Consider the following 19,580-nt stretch of genomic DNA (forward strand, 5'->3'; position numbering starts at 1 on the left):
ATGTGGCCTGCTGGCCACCCAGGGTAGTTTGGGGCAGTTTGGACCTTTTGCTTATGGGTCTTTAAATATACATCAAGACACTTCATTTCCTTACACCAAAACTTCTGAAATAGCTCTTCCTCTCTCTCTAGGTGCTTATCTCTAGATTTGTGCTTTACACGCGCTTTCTAATACCCTACACAATTTTTTTTTCATAAAACCCTCTTGATTCTCTACATTTTGAACCGATCAGGTTTTGATTTCGTCGTTTTTTTTTTGGATTTTCACCACTCTAGGCTTATTTCCCTCGAGTTTCTCTCGGGTTTCATGAACTTCCCCGGGTTTTGACTTTTTTCTGGTTTTCTCTCTCCTATGGTTGATTTTTTTTTCCAAGTTTTCCCTATTTTCTCCGTTTTTCTTCACTTTTCACCTACTTTTCACCCATTTTCTAGATGGTAGACAATATGCCTAACGACGGAGCTCCTCCCGAGGTTCCACCTGTGTTTCTACCTATTGCCGAGGTAGAGGAGCCAGCAGTTGCCGAGGTTGGTGCGGCAGCAAAGGACATTGAAGCTGACCTTGAGGCAAAGTTCAAGCCAGAGTTCGAGCCAGAGCCGTTACCACTGAGAGTGATTCGGCGACATATCATCCACGCACACACATATTACCGTTTGGAGGCATTAGACGTTTCAGCGATTTCGCTCATACCGTACCAGAGGACCTCCTACTGAGGGAGTTGGACTCCCACCTTTCTTCCAATGCTACTGAGGTATGAACTATTTTCATACATTCATGCCTTTTCTTTAATTGCATTTCTTTTTATACCTTTCATTTGATTGCACTTTCATCACTGCCTGATTCACTCTTTTTCTTTGCCATAGAGAGACTTCCTTGCCTACAAGGGATACGGAGCGACGACGGCGAGGGATTGGTACGATGAGCTCCCTGTTGGGGTCTGTGATATCATCAATGAGGCTAGCTTAGGCCTTTTCTGCTCCGGACTGTCACGTGTCATAGTGAGTCACTGCCTTCTAGGAGCGTTGGTAGAGAGGTGGTGTGACACCACCAACTCCTTCCACCTCTCTACCACCGGGGAGATGACGATGACTCCCTATTACTTTGCCTTGATCACAGGCTTAGGAGTAACGGGTGATCCGATCCCCTCCCACACGAATATGGGCAAGTGGGAGGCTGCTTGGATCCACCTGCTGAAGGCACGCCCACCACTATACCGACCAGCCATGGTGAGATACAGTTGGTTCACCAAGCAATTCCATGGGAGCGAGCCTGAGACACCAGAGGAGATGGAGAAATATGCCCAGGGCATCCTGATGTTTGTTCTCGGTACCACCTTGTTTTCGAACAGATGGAACACCGCGGGTTTATACCTGGTGACCCTGCATTGAGTTCGGCTCTATGACTGGGGTGGAGCTTGCCTCGCCACCCATTATGGCTACATGAGCTCCACCTCCCGCATGAGTGGAGAGCAGATTGGAGGCTACTGGCGAGCCTGAGAGGTATGTATTTCAGTTCTCTCTTTGCACTTATACTTTCTACTTCACATTTTTTTGCTTTATATCTGTTCAACACCTGTGCTTTCGGCTTTGCAATTTCTGTATCTGTTCATACTCTATGCTTTCTGCTTTGCACTTTCTATATTTATTGACACTGTTGATAACATCGTTGCCCTTTCCTTGCAGTTGCGGGTTTACGCGTATTTTTCGGCTCTCACTACAGAGCCTACGGAGGAGATCTCCCCTGTTGTTCCTTACTCACGACGATACGACGGTTGGTCTCAAGGCCGGAGTTGTGAGACTTTCGCCATTACTTCGATATAGTGGTCGCCAATGAGGTAACTTGAAACTCACAGTCATTTTTGCTTTAATACTGCTCTGATTCATACTTTGGCAACTGACGGCAACTAACAATCTGTACATTTGCTGTTTGAAGATCATGTAGCAGCCTTGGGTGACGATGCCAGTCGAGGTGAGAGACCAGTATGCGGGAGCTTGGGGCACATCTCGCTTCCAGATTCTGTTGGAGGGCCCAGTCTGCCGGGCTTGGTTTTTAAGCGAGAGATTCGTATGCTAGACTGTGGGCTCGCCTGATCCAGTCGTTCTAATGCCACCACAACGTCTATGAGGGCAACAAATAGCCTACCACTTAACGCAATCATTTAATTCATGGTAGGCCTAGACGTTGACTTCTTCAGAGGAGAGGGTGATTACACGACATTCATTCAGACCCACCTTATGCCTCCTCTGACGGGCGCTCACGCAGGCGAGGGATCAGGGGCTCCTGTGGCGAGTGAGGCGACTCGAGACCATACTAGAGGGGCTTCCCCCATTGAGCAGACTACCCGTTGGCTGGAGCTTCCCACTGCGATCACATGTTGGCAGTCGGCTGGGATTGCTTACCAAATTCTAATTGAGCCGGTAGAGGCTGGGCACAAGTTGTCGGAGTTCGAGACATGTCTCAGGTATGGACCACACTTTACATTTTGCACCCCACATTTTCATTTCAAATATGTTTATTACAGACATTAATCACCCAAACGTACTTGCAGGCACCCATAGAGTATACATGGAGCTTCCTCGAGCTGGTCACTTCTTTAATGGGCATAGTGCAGAGGAGGGAGACGTTGCTTGGTCTCTACAATATCCAAGTAATTTCCTTCAGTTCAACATGTATTTCATTACTAACTCTGTTGTGCATCATGCTATCATATTTCCACTAATACATCGGCATTTCAACTGTAGTCTTTCCCAAACTGCATTGAGACACTGCATTGGCACACTATACTCACACATTGTACTTATACTGTATTTGATTTCTGCATGACACTTATTCAGTATACTATGTATGTATCTGATACACACACTGTAGCTAATATGTTGACAACTGCTTTTTCCAAATTTCATCTGTGCCGAGGACATCAGCGGCAACAGCAGCACCAATACCGGAAGTACCTCCTCCAACAGTAGGGAGGAGAGAGAGACAGGCACCAGCTAGTGGTCGATATGTGAGCCACAGTCGAGGCAGGGATAGGGGCACCCGAGGCCAAAGCAATCCCTCAGAGCCCATTTTGCGCGACGATGATGCTGAGACTAATGACTCTGAGGAGGTAGTGAATTGACATTCTGAGTCATTCGAGAGTGAAGATGATGATGTTGGCTCAGGGTCCGATAGCGGAGGTGACGCCGAGGCAAGCTCTGAGGCAGGGAGCGGAGATGATACCGGCTTTGGTTCAGAGTCTAATTCTAATAACGGTGCTGTAACAAGCCCGCGGGGGACCTCGCTACAGCTCGGACTCGATTTGTAGTCACGGTTCTAAGTCTGAACCAAAGAGTCCAAATCCGGCAAATCGTTTTGAGAAAACAGATTTTTGAAAGAAGTGCCAAACATGGACTGCTTTGCCAGATACAGAGTCGCCACCTAAATATTTTATTTTGGGAAATTTAGGAAACCCTGACTCGGTGCCAAAAGGCCACGTGTCCGTCATCACCAAAGTTGCCTCGGCTCGGGAACTTGGGTACGATTGGGGAAGGTCACTTCGTGAGCACCCCCGCTCGCCCGATCAAAGATCGGCCTCTACTAACCATGATATCTATTTTTGAAAACATTGTGAGTTCTTATTCCGGTTATTAGCCTAGGTTACTATGTGATACGCACAGCATACAAGTATAGACTGGATTGCCTGAATTGGAACAAAACATTTCATGTTCGCTTTTTTGAAAATGGTTTGCTACCCGCAGGTAGGTTTAAAACATTTGAAGATTTATTCCAATTTAAGCAACCCAACCTTCACCCACAGGCATTCAGGCCGTTATATCACGTAAGCATATAGCCTCATGGTAAGCATGCTATTCATGGCAGTCACTCACACGCATGCAAGGATGCTAAAGCATAAAGCTTACCGAGTACTCCGAGCCAAAACAAAAACTGTATTAGAAATCATGCATGACCCTAAGTATATAGAAATGCCTAATGCAACACATGCAAAAATGCAAACTATAGCAGGCTCGGCTATTCTAAACATGACATATGAAATGCTACAGCTAACATGTATTCAATTTGGAATTGAAAGTGCAATGCAGTTAGTATGATGCGCCGAGCCCGGTGCATGCAAAACAGATGAATGGATGCAAACATGCTATCATACTGTATGCTAATTGAAATATGCCCTAATCTAACCATCATAAGCGGATAAATAAAAGGGAGAAAGACGTGGGGTTGGAAGACATACAACACACACACGCACACCTATTACAGTTGTGCCCTCGCGCAGAGGGTCCGAATAAATATACAGTCCCAAATAAAAGAATATTACAGTCCAAATATTACAGTCCGAATAATATACAAATTCCTAATTAATTAACAAATTAACTAAGAAAATAAATAAAACTGGCATGCAAGCCAGGGACTGCCTTGCTTCTGATGGATGATGCATGTCTGGGTTGCCTTGCGCGGAAATCCACTGGGATGCCCCAATTAGCCTCTGTTTAGCAGTTATTCTTGGAAAACGTGCCGAGCTCCGGAAGTTTGCTGATTCTTCATTTTACTGCAACAGAGAGCAGGAAAGGGGCATAGCAATGTATTTTCACAAATATATGCATGCCTCGATCCTCGTGCCACCAATCACGCACACCGAGGCATGATGGCCGAGGAGTCGAATTGCACAACTCAATATAGGATGAATGCACATGAAAACACAACAAGACCTAACTCCATCATGGATGATCCGAAGTGTCGGTGACTTGGAATTGAGACACATTCCGTCACTCGGAGTACGAAATGTACCTCGTTTCCCGTGCCCGGGCTAACTCCTATTCCGAACACGATGCAATATGCATGACATGCATGAAATGTAACTAAGATACAATCCTAACATACACAATGCTATGGAATGACATGCCTCGAAATACGTGCACACGGGCACGCAAACCGAGAAAATGACAGAATGCGATCTAAGATACAACCTAGTATGCATTATGCTGTAAAAGTGAGATGCCTCGAAATGCGTGCACACGGGCACGCAAACCGAGGCAATGGCTTACGCAATGCAAATGACATGGAAATATGATATGGGCTTAAACTAACATGAGAGAGCCTCAGCCACGCTCACATAAGAGGCCGATGGATGAAAATGAAGTGCCTCGAAACGCGTGCACACGGGCACGCAAATCGAGGCAATGGCATACGCAATGCAATATGGCTAAAATGGCATAGAGAATGCAACGTGGACTTATACTAACATGAGAGAGCCTCAGCCACTCTCCCATAAGAGGCCGATGGATGAAAATGAAGTGCCTCGAAATGCGTGCACGCGGGCACGCAAATCGAGGCAATGGCATGTGCAATGCAATGGCATGGAAATGACATGCAAATATGTTAATGGATTTTCAGCAATGAAATGTGGGGGAAAACAGCCCCGAAATGAGGCGAAAACACACCCGATGCATGGAATCTCTCCCGAAATGCAAATTAGGCGCATAGAATGAACTATAGCTATACAAAGCATGCATAATTGGTACGTGAGATGAAAAGAAAGAAGCAAGGAAGCCTCAAAATAAGCATTTTTACAGTACAAATCATGGCCAAACAACAAGCAAAGATAGGGCAACAATGGCATGCAAAAATGGCCCTAAACATGAGATTATGAAGCAACTCATAGCTGCTAACTCCAAATAGGTTAGGGCCCTTCAACAAAGTTAAAGAGGGGCCCAAAATATGATGTTTTCCAGAACTGTAAAAACCCCAAAAACAAACACAGGTATGGCTGCACTCCCATGCAAGAAAAAGGGCCAAAAGGTGGCCAAAGAGGCAAGTGATATATGCAAAGCCCAAACTGAAAAATTCCATTCTACAACATTGAAGAGGGACCAAAAATATGACTATTTACAGAACTGTAAAAATCCCAAGAAAGTATACAAACATGCTAGAAATGCAATGCAAAATGAGGCTCAAAAGAGGCTATAACACAAAGTATACAAAATATTCCACAAACGGCCAAAGACCCTGAATGAAGTATGAAGAATGGGCCAAAATAAGACTATTTTTAGTACTGTAAAAAGGCCAAAAACTGAAGCATGATAGGCTACCAAAACATGCAAAAATTGGGATTAAAAGAGAGATATAACATGAAGTGTATAAAATATGCCTAAAACCATGAAAGGCCCTTAATGAAACATGAATAATGAGCCAAAATAAGAACTTTTCTAGCTCTGTAAAATGACCAAAAATGGAACCAAGATAGGCTGCCAAGTCATACAAGAATAGGGGACCAAAGATGGATATAAAGACAAGTGGTACATGGAGGTCCCAAACAAAGATGAGCCCTTCTTCAATGTTGAAGAGGGGCTAAAAATAAGCCTACTTACAGTTCATGAGAAACTCCAAAATAGATCACACGTTGGTTAGAAAAAGCATGCAAAATATTGACATACAAAGAGGGTATTGAAGCAAGTGCAAGATAGAGGGCTCAAACAGGGTTGAGCCCTTAATGAGACATGAAAATGAGCTCAAAAAAATGACCTTTTCAGTTTTGGTCGGAGCTCAAAACAGTAAGCATGATGGCTAGAGGAATGGTGCAAAAATGAACTAGAAAAGAGGGAAAATGGACTCACCCTTGAAGATCAATACTTTTGTTGCTTCTTGGACCAAATTTGTTGCCTCTTAGCTCCTGGAATTCCTCCCCTTGCTGCTGGAATGGAGTGGTGGTGGTAGAGCTTGGTGGTGATGAAGAAAATGAGGTGAAACTTGGGTGTTTTTGAGAAAATGAGAGAGATAGAGGGAGATTAGTGTATCAAGGCTTGAAGACAATTTTTCTAACCCCTTCTTCAAGTGTTGGAGGCTGGTTATATGGAGCAAGAAGAGGGAGTAAAGGTGGGGGAAAAAGGAGACAAGCTTTCCCCCACAAAATATCCCCCGAATTGAGATATTTTCTGGGGGATAAAGCTATGCAGCTGTAAAGTAAACAGTGTGAGGATCATGGCCGGCCAGGTATTTTTGTTTCAGGTGGCCGGCCGGCCACATCCCCTAGCCGGCCGGCTAGGGGTCAAAAGGGTCAAGTTGGTTTAGTGGCCGGCCACCACATAATGGTGTCCTCCCATGTTTGTACATCACAACCCTGTGGTTAAAAGTCCAAGAAAGTGGCTCAAGGGTGTTCAACATTAGCCCGGAAGGAGGGGTTCAAAAAGGTCAAGCAACATTAGTGGCCGGCCACCAACTTTTAGGGTCCTCCCATGTGTGTACATCACAAGTATGTGGTTCAAAGTTCAAGAAAGTGGCCCCAAGGTGTTCAACATTAGCCCGGAAGGAGGGGTTCAAAAGGGTCTAGCAACATTAGTGGCTGGCCACCAACTGTTAGAGTCCTCCCCTGTGTGTACATCACAAGTATGTGGTTCAAAGTTCAAGAAAGTGGCCCCAAGGTGTTCAACATTAGCCCGAAAGTGTGAAAAACGGGCATCGGAGGGCGTCGGAGGATATATAACTGGTTGCTGAAACAATTGCCGGCTTCCCACCCTTCTACGGCCTTCCCAGTGATAAAACAGAGGTACCTGCCAAAAATGAACGAAAACCGTTGCAAAACGAATGTTCGGGGGCCAAAACGCGCAGTTCGGGGTCCCGAAAATGGGCTGTTAAGCACCGAAAGTGGCATTCGGCCACGAAGTGGGTTTCTCAGACCCCAGTGTCCCTCAAAAGGGAGTAAATAGGTTGTATGCCAAAAATCAGAGCAAATGGAGATGGTTAGGTGGTCCCGAATCGAGGCACATGGCCAACGATCCCGAAAACCGGGAACCGGACTCCGAAATGGGCAAAATGGCCTGCGGCCACAAAATGTAGCCCACGGCCACTGAGAGATGGTCTACGGGACCTCTCTCTCCCCTCAGGAAAAGAAAGAAAGAAAACCGAGTCTGGTTCGCAAACCGAGGCATGGCACAGAAGAGGGTTCGGAAGTCCGGAGGCAGGGCTCGCAGCCGCGACTCTGAGACTTCTGAACAAGCACAACATGCAATATCACCAAGTGCTCAACTGGCGACGTCTGAGTCTTAAGGTCGGTCAAAAATGGGGTGTCTACAAGTGCCGATGGAGACAGTGCTCCCGAGTCCCCTCCGAGGAAGAGGACAAAGAGGGCCTCTCGAGCTTGAGATGACCGGCGTCGATTTTTCTTGTACTTTTTGCTTAGTTTCTTTTTGTTTGGTAGCATTAGCACATGTATAACTTCCGATAGGTTTTTATAATTGCTTTTGAAACTTGTACTCCTCTTTTGTAAAAATCATGATCGGAATAAAACCTCACAATTTTTATGAAAAGTGTTATTTTTTTTGCATCATGAGCACTATATTTGTATTGAAATGGACTTGGAATTGGATTTGCGAAGAAAGTGCTTGATTAAAACAATGTTCTTTAATTGGGTAATGAGCTGGGCAAAATACAAAATACAACTTGATAAATAGAGCAAAAACAACTCTAATACATATGTAAACACTTGCTAAACCAAAAGACTTAAAACAAGACCTCAAAACACCAAGATCTAGACAAAACACAAGCTGCCAACACTGCCCAGCACACAGGTGGACGGCAGGCCAGAAAGGAGAGTTGCCGACCAGAGGGGGTGGCCTGCCGGCACAAGTGTGAGAAACCTCCAGATTGTTGATAGCTAGCTTACAATCACAGTCTTATCTTCTACAAAAGTTTCTCCTTCGTGATTTCTTCTCCAAAACCTCATTTTGCTATTATTTCTTCCGCAAATGGAGATATTCCTTGCCAAGAAGCTCACGGATTGGATAGCTACTTTAGATGGCACGGAAAAGGTAAATTTTTAGGGTTTCAGCATAAATGCACTTTTCTCATCGAGCTACACTTTGCTTTGCTTTCCGTTCCTCCATGTTGTGGCCCGATGCTGAGACCTAATTATGCATGTATTTCGCTTTGGAACACATGAAATGTGTCAGACTCTCGAAGAATTTCGGGCACTGATGGAACTCGGCACGATGAAAAAATCATGCCTTAGCCCCGTTTTGGCCACGCCAAAGCTTTGGGATAGATGTGTGGGCTGACTTTGCACGAGGCTCGATCTTTGGCCCACAACGGAGAGCTAGACATACCCAGCTTGATTTATCGATTTTTTGACATCAGTGATAGAGGAGACCTTCTTTGGCAAGGCTTTCGGCAACATGCCCACTGTTTATGTATGCTTGCTTATTTCCTTCTTGCCCCTAGTTTCAGCAGATCCAGTATTCGATTGATCGAAGTGGCCTGAGGTCTGAAAGAAGGTAAGAGTTGCATTGGTTTGGCACTAGCCGAGACCCTGATGGGTTTAGATGGTTTTCATCGGTAAGAGACCACCAGGTTTGCGGAGAGTCCACTACTTCTTCAGGTATTGTTTCCTACCCTTTCTCATATGTGTTTCTCACATCAATCAGCACTCATGCTCTATTTTCTCTTCAAGTCCTTTTCTTACTTTTCTCTCAATGCACATCTCTCTATTCTTTTAATCTCACTTATTTTTCATCCCTTCCCAGGTATGGCTTATGGATAAGTTGAAGGTAGTGGATTCTTGCCCTGAGTACTTAGCTTGAGCTTATTTCTTCCACCACTGGCTAGTGGATTTTCCCAACGAGGGATGGTGGTGCAACTGGATGTGCAGCAGGTCTGCAACCGACACAGCTTGGCATTGCCCCTGGCTTAATCTGACCGAGATGAGTTATAGCATGGCTCAGCAGCCTGGCATACAGTTGATTGACCTCACACATTGCGTGTTCTACTTCCCCTTCAGTTTAGACGCCAGTTTGGACATGATCAGACCCGCTCGGAGGAAAGGGTAGAGTACCTGGCTTAATTCCTGATTCATGTTTCACACTTGGTTAGGTACCTCACTGCCTAGAGGACGAGGGAACTTCTAGCCCCTGCCCCTAGTTTTAGTTATGTGCTTTCTGGTGAGTGCTTGACTTGGCTCGAAGATGAGGCATAAGCCGAGCCTACTTTGGCTTCAGAAGATTCCGTAAGCACGAGCAGAGGACGCAGGAGCACCTAACTCACCTATGCCCCTAGTTTATTACTTTGGCCTTTCTTTTCAAGTTTTTCAATGTAATAAAAGTAACTTTGATTTGTTTCAGAGAGTTGGAGAACTTTATGTTGAAATCAATGGAATTAAAGTTATGAGCACTAAAAATTTTCCTTTTGGTCCAAAAATGGTCTAAGTTGTAAAAGGTAAAATTTTGGACAAAATCAACTTTTATTAAAACTTTCCAAAACCATTCTCGAAAATGATCACCACCTGACACAGACGAAATCAATCCTTAAGATGTATATCCCCGAATCAAAAGATCATAAATGTCCCTGATTGAATACCATTACTGCTCTGCATTATGACCAGCTCTTCTTTCCAGAATGAGGATCACAACCGAACTCTCAGGTAAAGAACATACAAAGATGGCTTGATCAGACACATGGACAAGACAGTTAAGTTGGAGGCATTTACGGTCGAACTTCAAGATGAAGTTGCTTACGTATCCCGAAGATGGGAATCAGGCCTTACGTAATTCGGTTCAGGTTCACTCGAGTATTAATTCTCTCCTTTTGCGCTCTAACTTTTGCCAAAGTTGCCCTTTAGGGTTTTCAACCTTGCAAGCTCAGTTTTTTTTTTTATTTCTAATTTTTCATGCTCTAACTTTTGCCTAGGTCGCCCTTTCAGGTTTCCAGCCTAGCGATCCTTTCAGGGATAGTATTTCTTCAACTTGTTCATGTTGATCAGTTGTGAAAATTTTAGGCCATCCAGGTCCATGAGAATAACTGCTTCACCCAACCAGATAGCTTTGATGATGTAAGGGCAAGTCCAATTGGGTTTGAACTTGCCCCTAGGGTTGTGAATGGCAGCTCGATTGTCTTTCAACACCATATCCTCTTCTTTGAGATTCTGGGACTTAACTTTCTTGTTAAAAGCCCTAGCAATTCTACGTTGGTAGCCCTGAACATGATACAATGCCTTTAGTCTTCTCTCATTAAACAACATTAACTCCTCAAATATGCTTTGTTGCTACTCCGCCTCTGTTATTTGACACTCAACCATAACTCGCAGTAACGGGACTTCTATTTCAATTGGCAAAACGGTTTCCATCCCGCAGACAAGAGAATAAGGAGTTGCCCTTGTAGACGTCCGGATTGAAGTTCTGTAGCCCCATAGTGCAAATGAAAATTTATCTAGCCAATCCCTGTAGGTCTCAACCATCTTCTGCAAGATATTGTTGATGTTCTTGTTGACGGCTTCAACAACTCTGTTGGTTTACGGCCTGTATATAGATGACTTATGGAAAGCCACATTGCATTTCTCCAGCAAGTCTATCACCTCTTTCTTGAAGTAGGAGCCATTATCTTATATGATCTCATTTGGGACTCTGTATTGGCAAATGATATTGTTTCTGATAAACTTGGCCACATGCGATGCTTTCAACACTGCATAGGACTGAGCTTCCACCCACTTTGTAAAGTAATCAATCGCCACCAAGATATATTCATGCCCATTCAATCCTTTTGGCATGACTGCACCGATAACTTTGATTTCCCAGACTGAGAAAGGCCATGGCGAAGTCATGTTGTACAGTTTTGACAATGGGATATTCATGCGATAGGCATGAATTTGGCATTTGTGGCATCACCGAAAAAAATGAATACAATCCTCCTCCATGATGGACCAGTAGTAACCTTGTCTGAGAGTCTTCCGAGCTAGCATCGCTCCGTTCATGTGCGCCCCACACTCTACTCCATGGATGGCTTCCATCAGGCGCTTTGACTCCTCTTCTTCCACACACAACTTATGCATTCCTAGATGACCTCTTTTATACAGTTTACCATTGCATATGAAAAATTGGACGACTATTCACCGTATTCCCCTTTTGTCCTTGTCATTTGCCCCTGGTGGATAGATCTCCTTTTCCAAGAAGTTCCAAATATCGTAGTACCAGGGGTTTTTGTCTTACACTTCATCTATTGTGGCAATAGTTTCATAAGCCAGCGTGTATTTCTGCTCGATGATAATCAGACACATTTGGACTCCAAGTGGGATGTCTACCATAGAAGATAGAGCTGCTAAAGCATCAGCGAACCTATTGTTCTCTTTCAGTAGATGCATGAAAGTCAGCTTTTCAAACCTAGGAATCAAAACATCCAGGGTCTGATGGTAAACCTTCATCTGTTCTTCTTTGACTTTCCAGTCTCCATTCGCTTGAAAAACAACTAAGTTCGAGTCCTCGATAACATCCAATCTTATTGCCCTTAGTTCCAGGACGGCTTCTAAACCAGCAATACACACTTCATATTCTGCTTCATTATTGGATACCTTGAACTGGAGTTTGAAGGCTAAAGATATATGGGAGCTATCGGGTGCTATCAGCAACACACCTATCCCATAACTGTACTAATTGGACGCTCCATCAAAGTACATCGTCCAAGTTTCTTCCTCAACTTGTAGAATGGCTTCATCTGGGAACAAGTATTCCACTGCCTCATCTCTTTCTACCAAGTGGTCTACTAGGAACTCCACTACAGCTCTTCCCTTGATCGACTTGCGGGTGACATATTTGAGATAAAATTCAGAGAGGAGAAGCAACCAACAGGCTAACCTACCCGTAAGCATTGCTTTCTCAAAGAGATATTTGATGGGGTCTAATCTCGAAACCAGGATTACAGAATGAGCTAACAAGTAGTGCCTTAACTTCCTGGTAGCCGATACCAAGGCTAGGCAAGCCTTCTCCAATGGAGTATAGCGAGTTTTGTAATCTGGCATTTTCTTGCTCAAGTAGTAGATGGCTTTCTCCACCCTGTCTTCAGATTCCTGAGCAAGCATGCATCCCATGGTCATGTCTGTCTCTGACAAATACAGAGTCAAAGTCTTCATCGGCTTTGGCGGCAACAACACTGGCAGATTCTGGAGGTACTGCTTAACTTGCTCAAAGGCGAATTGACATCGATCATCCCATCGGAATTTCTTCCATTTCTTTAGGAGACTAAATAGTGGTTCACAAGTCAAGGTTAATTTACAAATAAACCGTCTTATGAATTGCACTTTATCCAAAAAACCTCGCACCTCCTTTTTAGTCCTCGGTGATGGCATTTCTAGGATTGCCTTAATTTTGGAAGGATCTACTTCAATGCCTCTCTGTGTGATCAAAAAGTCTAGCATTTTTCCTGTCGTTACGCCGAAGGTGCATTTCTGTGGGTTTAACCTCAATCTATATTCCCTTATCCGTTGAAAGAATTTCTTCAAGGCGGTGTAGTGGCCCTCTCTTTTTCTAGACTTGACAATCATGTCGTCCACATACACCTTGACCTCTTTGTGGATCATGTCATGCAGAATGGTGGTTGCGGCCCTCTGATAGGTAGCTCCAGCATTTTTCAGCCTAAACGGCATAACCCGGTAGTAGTAGGTACCCCACGGTGTAGTGAATGCAATCTTCTCTCTGTTCTCGGGCGCCATCAGAATTTGGTTGTACCTGGAAAATCCATCCATAAACAATAGCAATGCATGGCCCACAGTGAATTCCACTAACTCATCAATATGCGGTAGAGTAAAGTCATCCTTCAGACTACCTCTGTTCAAGTCCCGAAAGTCTACACACACCCAGATTCTACCATCCTTTTTTTCAGCATTGGGACGATGTTGGCCAACCAAGTTGGATACTCAGCTACTAACAAGAAACCTGCCTCGATCTACTTGGTGACCTATTCCTTGATTTTCAGTGCCCAATCCAGACGGATTCTACGCAATTTCTTCTTGATGGGTAGGGCCTCGGGGTTAAGAGGGATCCAATGCTATACAATCTCAAGTTCGATTCCAGACATGTCTTCATAGGACCACGCGAAAACATCTTTGAAATCTTTTAACAAAGAGACTAAGCGCTTGCGTTCCTCCGAAGACAACGTGGACCCGATCTGGACCAGACGCAGATCCTTCTCAGTACCCACATTAATGGCAATGATTTCATCGGCACAGGGTTTGGCAAACCTCTCCTCCTCTTGGTTAATCAATTTTTTCAAAGCCAGATGAATTCCTTCCTCTTCGTTTTCATTAAAATTTTGAAAATCTTGGTCAACACAATAAACCAATGGCATAGAAAAGTACACAAAATTCGTAGAGTTCTTATGCAAAAGGTCCAAATTTTCGGTTACAGACTCAAAAGAAAAGCTGAATGAAGACTGTGGGAGCCGAGTATTAGGGGATGTAAAGAGGTGGATTATTATTCTTAGAGAATCGAGATATATACATTACATTCGGCTTCGTCTTATATAAATTCAGAGGTATCCTAATCGGCCATAGAACCAGCTGAGCGAGGAGTCGAGTGGAGATTGGTCTGCAACAGAAGGAGACGAGTAAATAATTGCACGGTGGAATAAAGGTGGGCCCAACTCTGAGGCCTAGAGGAAAATATAAATAGGGAAACATCAGCCGAAAAGAGGTATGTGAGAACAAGTAAGCTTAACTTAATATAGAAGTAATCAAGAGAGTAGATACTGACTTATCCGTCGGAGTGCTTATTTCGGCACCCCCGATCGGAGTGTTCATTCCTTTTTAGGTGACTAGCTGAGGAACTCAAGCATCCCATTGGATCTAAAGAGTATTTCCAAACCACATCTTCCACAATTGGCGCCGTCTGTGGGAATACTCCAGCCCATCCATGGCGGGCGTGATGGAAGATCCTCTGGTGGTCACTAACGACCTTACACCACGAGTTGAAACCACTCCAAGCAACCTACTCAGACCAGAAAACATCAATGCACGAAGAGCCATGAACTTCGACTCGGCTGCCCAGACCTCACCCTCGATATCAGCACATGAGACAATGCAAGCAATTATGGATCAGGCGAAGCAAAACGAACAGAGGTTGGAAAACATAATGGCGGAGAACGAACGCCTTTGATAGGACTTGGCTTTAGAGGTTGCAAAATCCCAACAGGCCATGCGCCAAGATTCGGAACGACCTCTGAGAAATGATGGTCGACGACCTCGAATTTGGAGACAAGACAGTAGCAGTGATTCTGACTCGTCATCCCCAGAGTCCAAAAAGAAGAGATGAGTCGTAGTCTCCAGTTCTTCCGAAGGGAGTCCGCGTGCAAGGACTAATGAAGACGAAATGACTCAGACAAAGAGGATCAACATGATCCCTTTGTGCGACAGATCGCAAGGGCAGTACTGCCCAAAAAGTTCAAAGCTTCGTCGTTCACCCTCTATGATGGAAAATTAGACCCCACCGATCACATCCGTCACTACAAGCAAGCTATGACACTACATGCAGACGATGAGGCCCTCATGTGTGAAATATTTCCCAGCAGTTTGGGTCCATTGGTCGTCAGATGGTATTATAAATTGGAACCCGCATCAATCAAGAGCTTCCATCAACTCCAAAAATCCTTCAGGGCATGGTTCATTACCAATGAGGTCCAGCCAAAGCAGGCCGACTCTCTCTGGGCAATGCAAATTCAACCAGGGAAAACCCTACGTGCTTATTCGGCGCGCTATTGGGAATGCTTTAATCTCGTGGATGATGCCTGCAATGACTCTATGGCCATTACCGCTTTCAAAATGGGGTTGGGCCCTGATAGTGCCCTCTGTAGCTCCTTGACCAGAAGGCCCCCCAAAATGGTCTGGTCGTTGATGAAGAAAGTCGAGGAATACTGCAAAGTGGAGGATGACGCCTTGCGGGTTAAAGTCGGGCACAAGGCCAACAAGATGGCCCCATCTGAGATCGTTCAACCAATAAATTCTGTACCCTCACAGAGCCGTGAACCACGGGGTCGGGCAAAACAAGACAGAAGACGAGATTCACGCTGATCAAATGACCAATGTCCACAACGGGCTAGTGAACAACTCCAAGTGGATAACAGGCGCATCAGGCGCATGGAATGAAATATACGAAGTTGTCAGAGCCGATCAGCACGGTTATGTCTAAAATTTAACATCTTCTGTTCTTCAAATGGCCACCCAAGATAGCCAGACCTCCCGACACGAAAAGCGGGACAAACGGTGTGAATATCACAAAGACCATGGACATGATACCGACAGTTGTTATGCCTTGAAAGATCACCTTGAAGAGTTGGTACAAGACGGTTGGCTTAAGCAACACATCCGAAAGAACAATTCAACCACAGCAGTTGCTCTTCGACAAGACTCACCCCCATTCGACGTAATCCATATGATTTACAGCTTGCCGACGGCACCCGCGGTACATATAATTCAGTCGCATCCTGACCCCCGTAAGCAAATCACACCAGCGAAACGTCCCCATGAAGCTCCGAGTATTGCTTTCGATGATTCTGATTTGGTCTGCGTAACGCTCCCGTACATTGATCCCTTGCTCATCGAACTACGCGTAAACTGATTCATCGTTGAACGTGTTCTCATTGACCAGGGGAGTACTTCGGAAGTTATGTACTATAAGATTTTCATCAAACTCGGCTTCACTGAGTCGGACTTGTCCCCGACTCATTATCCGTTTGTTGACATCCCCCGGACGCCCCGGGAAGATGGGGCCCATTCTGTTCGTTTTGGGCTCACTACAGTTCGGACTCTCAAATCGTCATGGTTCTTAATCTGAACCAAAGAGTCCAAATCCGGCAAATCGTTTTGGGAAACAGATTTTTAGAAAAGAAGTGCCAAACATGGACTGTTTTGCCAGATACAGAGTCGCCACCTAAATATTTTTTATGGGGGAATTTAGGAAACCCTGACTCGTTTGCCTAAGGCCACAAGTCCGTCATCACCAAAGTTGCCTCGGCTCGGGAACTTGGGTACGATTGGGGAAGGTCAGCTATGAGCACCCTCTCTCGCCCGATCCACAGATCGGCCTCTACTAACCATGATATCTTGTTTTGAAAACATTATGCATTCTTATACCGGTTATTAGCCTAGAATTACTATGTGATACGTACAGCAAAACAAGTATAGACCAAATTGCCTAAGGCGGAACAAAGCATCGCATTTCCGTTTGTTTGGAAAATGGTTTGAATTTTGCTATTCGCGAGTAGACTAAAATACGAATTTCGATGAATTATCCCAATTCAAACAATCCAACCTTCACCCACAGGCATTCATGCAATTATATCACATAAGCATATAGCCATATGGTAAGCATGCTATCATGTTAACATTCACACTCATGCGAGATGCTAAAGCATAAATACTTACATCGTACTCCGTGCCAAAACAGTGAACTAGTTAGTAATCATATGAATGATCCTAATTCATCTTAAGGTGGCTAATGTGTCTTCATACAAAATGTCACTAGAATAGGCTCGGATAATCTATGAATGGCATGTGAGATGCGACAGATAACACGTATTCAATTTGGAATTGAAATACAATGCAGTTAGCGTGATGCGCCGAGCCCGGTGCATGCAAGACAAATGTATGAATGCACGTATGCATAACATAAGGTATGCTAAATTAAATATGTCCTAGTACTAACCATCAAAGCAGGTAAGTAAAAGGGAGAAAGAAATGGGGGTTGGAAGACATGCACATACGCACCCACACTTATTACAAATTTGCCCTCACTCGGAGGGACCGAAAGAATAATACAATTTAACTAACTATCAAGCTAACTAAATATTACAGACAATTAACTAGTTAAGCAAATTAACTAAGCTAATTAAGCAATAAAAGCAGCCTCGGGAAGAGGGCCCAATGTATGCGTGCTCGGTTCCACTCGGAAACCCACCATCATGCACAAGTTTGCCTCTGTTTCCCCTACTCTGCTCCTCTAAAAATTGCACAACTCCCAAGGTATGCTCCATGGACATTGTGGATCACCACCGACCAAGTGGAAACCCCACCGACCATGTCCGGATGGTCGTCGACCATTTATTGAGCTCTCGGCCATCAATAATTGATCGGTCGGCACTCCATGTAGTCGACCAGCCAAGTCTTCCTGCAGAACCTGTTTTGACAGCAGCAAAGGGCAAAACAAGGCATGGCAATGTATTTCAAGCAAATGTGTGCACCAACACATCCCTTATCATGTTCATGACTCAAAGGGATATGGCCCTTGATTCCCAGACCACCAATTGCGCATTTCGATGCGTAATGGCCCAAGTAACCAAGTGTACATTTTGATATCAAATGAAATGCAATGCACGTAAACAAACAAATAAGGCCCCAACCTCTATCACTTGATCAAGAGGCAAGGCATGCATGCCAATGCAATACAACCTAGACATGCGAACTAAGCATGCATCATGAGATGCAAGCAACAAAACCTTGTGCAATAGGCACATGAGCTAAACAAGTAAGCATGCAAGGCATGTAATGACAATGCTAATGGAAAACATGCAACAACATGTGAGGGAACTAGCATGGAGACATGCAAAACAACTTAACCAAGGAAATGCATGCCAAATGCAAAGTGACTCAAGCACACAACACATGCGATAGGCCTAGTATGTGACAACACACAAGGCGAACATGCAACAACATGCAAACAATGGACTTATACCAATTTGGGCAGCTCTATACTAGGCCCAAAATAGTGGCCAAAAGCTATGAGGATGGGGCCAAATGCACATACAAGCATGCATGCAAATGGACCAACACTTAAGCATCAAAGAGACAACTTTTAAGCACACTTAAAAGAAGATAAACATGGACACATAGCATGCATAGAAGGCTTTGAAAATCATGTAATAAAGGTGCCAAACCAAGTAAACAAGACAAGCTAAACATGCAACAATGGTCCAAGATTCAAAGAAAGCCTAAGGGGCTTAAACCATGGCTAAGTCAAACAAGCCTCACAAAGCTAAAAGGACTTAGAATAGGTCCAAGGCAGACCTAAACAAAGCTAAGGACACACCTAGATGGCATATAAGTGGCCCGAACACGCAAGCATACAAAAGAGGCCACACATGGAGCATAAGATGACAACCTTGTAAAGCATTAAAGGGACATAAAATGCAAGCATACAAGCACACCACAAGGACTGAAATGGCATGGCAAGTGGTTCCAAACCACTGAAACAAAGCAAGGATGGCATGCTTGAGGGGTCAATGCTCAAGGCATACAAGAGAGTTTGCATGGTAGCTATACAAAGAAAAGCATGGACGACTCAAATGACCAAAAATAGTCCCTTAGCATACCAAAACAAGCACAAAAGCTTCACAAAGCTAGGCCGAAATCATGCTAGAACAAAGGTTAAAGCCTAAGGCATGTTAAGGCAAAAATATGGCATTACAAGACATGTATGCAAGGCAAGCATGATGTGTCTAAACCAACCAAAAACAGAGGTAAAACATGGCAAAATACTACCACATACCTACTGAAACATGGCCAACATGAGTTCAAAAATGGTGCTCACACATGAGGCAAAAATGGCCCTTTTCAAGGACAATAAGGGGAGGGGGTGGCCCTCTCCTTCTTAGGACCTTAAGGCACCATCCTCACCACTGAAATCCCCCTCAAGATTTCAGTGGTGAGGAGGCCCAAACAAAGTGGTCCCGGAGCTCACCAAAATAGCACAAAAATAGGGCCAAACAAGGCCTAAGAGGGGTCAAACAACCCCAAAGCTCAAAGCAACCTCAAACAACTATTTTAAGAAGGTAAAAACAAAAATTTT

Source organism: Camellia sinensis, chromosome 1 (assembly GCF_055761805.1).
Source record: "Camellia sinensis isolate YWXY chromosome 1, ASM5576180v1, whole genome shotgun sequence".
Taxonomy (NCBI): domain Eukaryota; kingdom Viridiplantae; phylum Streptophyta; class Magnoliopsida; order Ericales; family Theaceae; genus Camellia; species Camellia sinensis.